Here is an 8,118-nt window from a genome sequence, read left to right on the forward strand (position 1 = left end):
TCATTAGATAGTAATTAAAAAATAAAAACTATTCTTTCAATACACTTATATAGAAAAAAATAGCTTTTACGAAGTATGGGAAAAAATGAACTGAATACCATGCATTTGGTCCCATATTTTCTCCTCAGCAATCTACGAAGTGAAGTTAGCTGTTGATTAAAGTGAAAATACCTAATTGGCATCACTGCACTGAACGCGCGCACAGATAGTCAGGCGGGCTGATGGCAGCTTTGTGAGTATTCGATGTCGCCCATTGTTGTTCTCGATCGTCGTGCATAACGGCCTCCACGGAGTGTTATGACTATGTTTGATGTTCTGACTCTTTATTTCTGTACCTCTCGAAAAGTCGATGAATTTCAAGATGACTAGTGTACACTTTTAGTTCGAATTCCAATTGCGTGTGCGTAATGTCAAGAAGCTGCCGAATTTTGAAGGAAGTAATCCCCTATACTAGCCAGACTAGACGCCCAGCCAGAGTCAAACGGGACCTCAGTTGCCGTTGCTAGTGCGATTCGAATGTCGAGTGATAAAGGTCGACTCTTCACGTCAAACTTCATTTTTAAGCTCCGTGAGGCTTTCCAACAAATGTGCCGACTCTTTTTTGAAAGTGTGTGTGTAGCTTTGTGATTTGTCTCATATGAACTTAAATATATACATATAAAGACCGGTTTCAGTGATGCGTCAGTTCGAAATTCAGCCAAGAATCTGTAAAACGCGTTTGAATGCAATTGAACAATCACATTAATGAGGAAAAAACAGATCACCCACTGAAATAAGTGAAGGGTGGTTTTCTTATCTATCAACAAGTTGAACAAAGGTTTTAAAGTTTTATATTTGAAGCTCCAATTGATTATACCATGCGGCTTAGCTGTTTTATCCTGTCATGAAAAGAATACGGATTTCCTGGTGAAAAATTTATTCCAACAAAACGGATTGCTGCTAGTCACGTAAACACTGCATGTGAGTATTTCCCGTATAAGATTTTTATGTTTAAACAAGCTGCTTAAATAAACTTCATATTGAACGGAACGAATTAACTGCACTAAGTGCATAAATAACTCAGTTAATATTTATCATAATTATTATAATATTAAATTTTAACGTAAGTTAGTGTGCAACTAAACATGCAGCTAATAGATCAAATGAGGTAATTTCCCAAGAATCTGAAGGGAGGGGATTACTACCAATCACTGTCCCGTCGCGTTTTTTATTAGTTATCATTTTATCGTCGGCTAACTTCACTTCTTTAAGTTCTTACTGGAAAATAATCGACATCAAATGCGTTGGACTAATCCTAATTTGGTTAATGGCATCATAAAACATTTTTACAGGAATTGTTTTAAGTAAATTTTTCTGGAAAAATTAAAAACTAATTTCGCAAGACGCAAATAGTGAGAAACTGCTTTTTACGAAGATATTGACAAAATAAAGTTTAGTCATTTTATGCCTTCAACATTCGGCGAAGTGAGTTAGCTGTTGATGAAGTGAAAGTGCCTAATTAAAGTTCATTCACATATTTGTTGGAAGATTTCTCCTAATTATAACATGTAACAATGACATAAGTTTAATTATTCTATAAATTTTCCAGATATTTTTCCTCAGAATATTTCTAGAAGAGTTTTTCCAGTATAGGTGTAGCGGGCTACAAAGTCAGCATGAAACATTTATGTGAGGGTACTTTCTCACGAACTTAATTTTAAATTATTCATTCAACTGATATTCCATAGGGTTCGCATCTAGATTGACAACCAATCAGATTTGCCATAAATCAAAAAGGTAACTACCCTACCGAAAAGAATCTCCTGAGTATATTCTAAATATTCTCTAGGGTCAGAGAAGCTCAGAGAAATTCTCCGCAGGCACTCAGGTAGATATATTCAAAGGTCCAGGTAGTTATTTTTGGGCGATCGTCTTTTCCTCCACGGCTACCTGTCTAACCTTCCCCTTCTACTGCCCAACGATACTACCCCTCACTGGATTCTAAGTTGTTTCAGGCCCTTGATGCGATGTCCTCCATCAAGATAATGCCTTTGTCTTTCAAATTACCCATTTCCTTGCCATTGAGTTAATCAATCAATTTTCTATTGTTTTTTTCGTTGGTAGAGCTGTTGAAAATTTAAGAAAAAAAACTGCATTTTTCGATAATTATTAAAAGAGAATATTATTTAAAATAATGATAACTTGATAAACGCTGGGTGATGTTATTGATCCTCAAAACTTAGTTTTGTAGAAATTGTTGATGTACATTGTTGTCTTTAGAGTTTAGAGTCAAGTGAATCGAAAACAATTGACTTGTTTCAAACGTTTTGGCACATAATGGCGATCCTTATCAGTGAGTTTTCTTAAATCTGTGAAAAGAAAAACGAAGAACAACTAATGAAAAAACAATTAAAATGTAGTAGGAAAATCTTGTAACAAAATTTATAAACAAATCTTTTTAAAGTTTTCAGAAAACTCTGCAGCCGAAGAACTCTTTTTTAATTATTTTTTAGCGATGTATATTAAATCAAATTTTTTGTATTGAAACCCTTAAACACAACTTTTTATGTATAAGAGAAATAGTGTTAATTAATGAATTTTTCTGGTATGGTGAAGAATTATATCTGTGAAAGTGAATTTTTTTCTCTTGAAAATCGCTCTGTAGTAAAAATACAAAATTAAAAAAAAACTTTGTAGCTAAATAATTATTCAAATATGTTTTGAAAACTTTTCTTTTCCTTATATCAACGAAAAGTTGATGCCAATTTTTTTCACAGTAGTAGGAATACAGATTGGTGAGGAACTTTGTACTTAAAAAAATGTTTCCTCGATTTCTTATACACAAATTTTCCTTCAACAAAGTTTTGTATCTCTTTAAATATTAAAATTAAAAATTTTCAAAATGTTCATAATTTCAATTTTTAAATAGAAATGTACTGAGTTTCCTGTTTTAAAATTATTTCTATGAAAGAAAGCATTTCCAAAATCACACTGTAGTAAAAAATAAATTTGTAAAAAAGAGCATTGTAGTTATATAATTATATAATTCGGCTTTTAAATTTAAACATTGTATCTAAAGAATCCGTGAAAGTAGGAAATCAATGTTCTTTGATCCATAAGAATTATTTTTTTTAAAGTAACAATAATTGTTCGTCTTTCAAAATAAACTTTTTCTCGATAAGAAAAGAACATTTTTTTAAAGAATACTTAAAGAATTATTCAACTACAAAGTTTTTTATAATTTAATTTTTTTTACTGCAGTTTCATTTTTAAAGGGACTGCAATGTTTTCTGAAAATTTAAAAAAATTTGTTAAAAAATTGTACTACTAAATTCTAATTTTTTTTCATCAATGTTGTATTTCGTTAAAATACATTGATTCAATAATACTGAATGATTTATCAATAGTTATTAATGAAATAAAATTAAATATAAATGTTAAGTTAATTATGTATATAATTTAGAAACTGAGATATTAACCAAAGAATAACACTTCCAATTGTAAAACTGCGTACTTACAAGACGTTATGTACTTTTCGCAGATTGATTAAACGTCACTGATAAGGGTCACCATTGTGGGCCGTAACTTACGTTTGTTAACTTAAATTATTATCTTACTACAATTTAAAAGTGGATCAAAAGTGAAATTTTTTAGAAAAAACTGCAACATACGAGAATCACTGTAAGATAATATTTTTCTAAATAATAATAATAATAATAACTTGTTCAAACACTTACTTCTGTTAACTTGAATCAATTATTAATCCACGATTTATTTTTTTCATTATTTATAATTGTATTGTATTGTATGTATAATTGACGAAAAGTGAAAAATTGTTTATTTTTTCGTCCATAAAATGTGCATATATCATATTTATACATTATTAGATTGGAAAGAATCTAATTATGTATATTTAAATGATTTTCTTGTACATACTGATATTCTTTAAATAGGAATAGATATAAGTTGGAAGACAAAGGGATTATCTACAAAGGTGACGTAGCATCGTGGGCCTGGAGCAGCTTCGAATCCAGTGAGGGGTAGTTTCGCTGCACACTGGAAGGGGAAGGGTATGCAGGTAGCCGTGGAGGAAATGATGACTGGCCCTTATCTTTAATGTTTTAAAGGCTTTGAGATGTCCTTCCCGAAATTGAAATAGAAATACAATCATAAATAAAAAGCAGCAAGGCGTAAATTTGAAATAAGAATTCGATCATAAATAACAAGCAGAGGGGCTATATCAATAGAGTAGCCGACACTCAAGGGTCCTTTGTTAAGCTTTCGGATTAAAATTTAGAAGTAAATTTTTTAAAATTTCTTAGTTAACAGCCTAAAACATAATAATTCGGAATACACGGGTTTCGATGATTTCAGATATATTTTTTTAAATGCTTAAAATTGGAATTAATACGTTTCTCGTAAATGGAATGAGATACGCCAAAAAGACCACATTTTTTAATTCAACTAGAAAATGGTATATTAGCAAATAAGTTATAATTATAAATAAGTATAATGAAAAAATTCATTAAATTAAAAAAAAAATTAATAATTTGATGAGAAATTTAAAAAGGGAGAGTCGGATTAGCGACGGCCAACTACTGTAAATAACTGCCCGCCCGGTACGTGACGAATACAAAAGGAACATTATATTACCGTCGCACCACTGTTAAAAGGACCACTAAAAAGACCTTGAAAAGGACCCAAATCTCTAAAACTATCTCTCAGACTAAATTGTTTCAAATTGACTCTGTTTATAGTCTCAAATGGGCTAGGCTATTTCGCTAGAGAAAACTCTGAGATTTCTTTCGGTAGGGTAGAAATGAATCCTATGTAAAATATTAATTCCACGATTAATTAAAAATCAATGGTCCGTGAACAGGCACCTAAGTTAAGAAATCTCAATTCTACTGAGTCCTGTGCATCTCTCCATATTACATATTTTAATTTGCCCCGCAACTATCCTAAGTTGATTAGTTCCTAATATCTCCAGCGCGGCATTAGTTGTCCCATCACTCCCTGTTTTTGCATATAAAGCAATGGAGCTAAATCACTTTTTTAATTTTTTAGTGAACAATATGTTATTTCCATGCAAAAAAAATCTTGAACTTAAAACAATGTTACTCACTTAACATTTCAAAATAGTTTTCCAATCATTTTCTATGAAACCTAAAGACAGAATATGATTTATATGGTCGTACAATAATGCTGGCAAAGTGGAATATATCGACGTGTCCAAATGACAAGGTTCCTTCTCGGCAGAACCAAATAAAAAGGTTCCTTACTTCAGAGGGCATTGGTGTTCCCAATACTATTTATATGGAATTCTTAAGCTTCCATATTTCGCCACCCGAGATGGCACCTTTTTATTTCGTCCTAGGGCCATTCCAAAGAAACGGATGGGACATTTGCACGCATAAAAACTTGAAAAATCCTTATTTAAAACAATTATATTTTTTTGAAGCTACGCTACCTGTACAAAGATGCATGAACTTGTAATTTTCCAGATTCTAAAACTCTATTAAAGTGGATAATTTTCATGTTATAAAACGAAAAAGAGGGTAACGGATGGGGCTCGTACGGGACTCACTTCCAGACCTACTTTTCCTTTCAATCAGAACTCTGCGAATTGAAAATAGTTATAGCACCATTTTCTTTGTAATGGATTTGTCTTTTGAAGTTTTCTTTTTATATATGTCAAGTTCGAAAATATGTGAATTAGAATTTTGGATAAAATTCTTCTCTTAGGTGACGGATGGGACATGTACGATCAGGAAGTTACTTTGGAGGCTTTACAGATAATATATCTTCAATATGAACTAAGAATTTAAAGGCGTAGGATTTAAATAAGTTATCAAAGTTTTAAATCAATGGAAACATTAATTTTATTGCCAAAAACTCAGGGTTAAAACATTTATTCTACGTACATTGTTCATATCTATATCTATTAAATTAATACTAATATCACATGTAATTGAAGTTACGAACGTTCATATGAACGAAATTAAAGATTTTTTCCCCTGAATTTTGTTTTGCCTAAATCATTTAGGATGACAAAAAATGATATTCCATCGGAAGAAGTTTTCGAAATTTTTATTTTTTGAGTGTTTGAATACCCTTACAAATCACCCATTATTCAAACATGCCAAACACAATTTTGACCGTCGATATTTGAAAATATTAAAACGTCAAAAATTTACTTTTTTTATCTCACTAATTATACAGGGAGTGAGAAAGTTCGGCAAGACTCCTAAAAACCACCCTTAACATATCCACACCTAAAATGTTAAAAATGAATATTTTGATTGTCGATATTTGAAAATATAAAAACGTCAAAAATTCTTTTTTTTACCTCACTAATTATAGAGTGGGTGAGAAAGTTCGGCAAGACCCAAAAAAACCACCCTTAATATATCCATACCTGAAAGATTAAAAGTGACAAGTTTGATTGTCAATATTTGAAAATATAAAAACATCAAAAATTCTCTTTCTATCTCACTAATCATAGAGTGGGTAAGAAAGTTCGGCAAGACTCGTAAAAACACTTAATATATCCACACCTACAATGTTAAAAATGACAGTTTTGACTGTCGATATTTGAAAATATAAAAACGTCAAAAATTCTCTTTTTCTATCTCACTAATCATAGAGTGGGTGAGAAAATTCGGCAAGACCCCTAAAAACCACCCTTAATATATCCGCACCTAAAATGTTCAAAATGACAATTTTGATTGTCGATATTTGAAAATATAAACACATGAAAGATTCTTTTTTTTCTATATCACTAATTCTAAATCTACACGCTATGAGATGTTTGACAATTTGGGTAATTACATATAAGACACTACGCATTGTGTACATCGTACTAAATTGGTACATTTATAAAAATAAATTATTTGTCTGGAAACCATTACGAGGTATGTTAAACTAGAAGAACACTATCAAGGTATAGAGATGCAACCTTTTTCATAAGTTAGGGCTAATTTTGGCCCAGAGTCCCAAATTTTGGGCTCTTTTATTTTTTTGTAAAAAATAGTGTTTGCCTTAGCTTCACGTTAAGCTAGCCGAACATTGCTGTAAAACGTGCTAAAAATGATTGCACGGATAAGTCACCTTATATAATAATTTACAGCTCATTTAGGGCTCTAGGAATATGATAATGAAAAATGAAAAAAATTGTTTAAACAATTTTTATTCAGACAATTCTGGTAAAAATGAAGTAAACAATTTTCGTCCTTCACCCTACGTTAAGGCTTACTTGGGGCTCCATAAATATAATGTTTAAGTTAAATAAAAATTTTTTTAAACATTTATTGTTTAAACTAATTTGCCAAAAAAAATTTCTTTTCTCTTGTATCATTTCAGGCTCATTTGCGGTGCTCGCTGAGGTTTGCAACGTTTTAAAAAAACGAATTTACAAAAAAAATTTTTTGCGCGAGACCTAAAATTCAAAAGTTCTAAATAGATCTATTTGATAACCCAAGGTACTCGTAAAAGTTTCAACCCCCTATCTCATCCAGAACACCCTCGTTTTCATCCCCTAACATAATGAAAAATCGGGAAAAATCCCCTAACATCCAAACCTAAAATTTTATTTTTCAGAACTAATCCATCTGATGACCAAAAATACTAAAAAAAAAGTTTCATTGCCCTATCTCATCCGGAACACCCTTGTTTTCAACCCCTAAAATATTGAAAAATCGAAAAAAAATCTTAAAAAACCCCCTAACATCCAGACCTAAAATATTATGCCTCAAAATGGTTACATCTGATGTTAAAAGTTACTAAAAAAAAGTTTCGTTCCCATATCTCATCCGGAACAAGCCGTTTTCAACCCCTAAAATATTGAAAAATCTAAAAAAATCCCCTAAAATCCAGACCTAAAATGTCATGCTTCGAATGACAGATTTTGGTATGATACGTTGAAAAATAATGAGTCTGAAGTTCCCAACGTTTACAAAAAACGAAAAAAACGAAAAAAAAAATATTTGAAAAGTCAAAATGTTTTAATTGTTTATGACAGTATTATGTGCCAAAAGACCCATCTTAAAGTTTCAGCCCTCTAGCGTATGTGGAACCCACCCCAAATCAACCCCTAGATATAATAAAATTCGTTAAAAATAGACAATTTCGAAAAGTCAA

At 31.2% G+C, this 8,118-nt stretch overlaps 1 long non-coding RNA gene across 1 annotated transcript in view; it reads left to right on the plus strand.

Moving 5' to 3' along the window:
• The first annotated feature begins 200 nt into the window (after positions 1-200).
• The window catches only part of LOC117174202, a 36,138-nt gene continuing 28,220 nt past the window's right edge, over positions 201-8,118 (plus strand). The window contains exon 1 of the long non-coding RNA XR_004467273.1: positions 201-960. This is a non-coding gene — a long non-coding RNA (uncharacterized LOC117174202). The remainder of the gene's footprint in view (positions 961-8,118) is intronic.

This window comes from Belonocnema kinseyi, chromosome 6 (genome assembly GCF_010883055.1).
Source record: "Belonocnema kinseyi isolate 2016_QV_RU_SX_M_011 chromosome 6, B_treatae_v1, whole genome shotgun sequence".
In the NCBI taxonomy this organism is placed as follows: Eukaryota; Metazoa; Arthropoda; class Insecta; order Hymenoptera; family Cynipidae; genus Belonocnema; species Belonocnema kinseyi.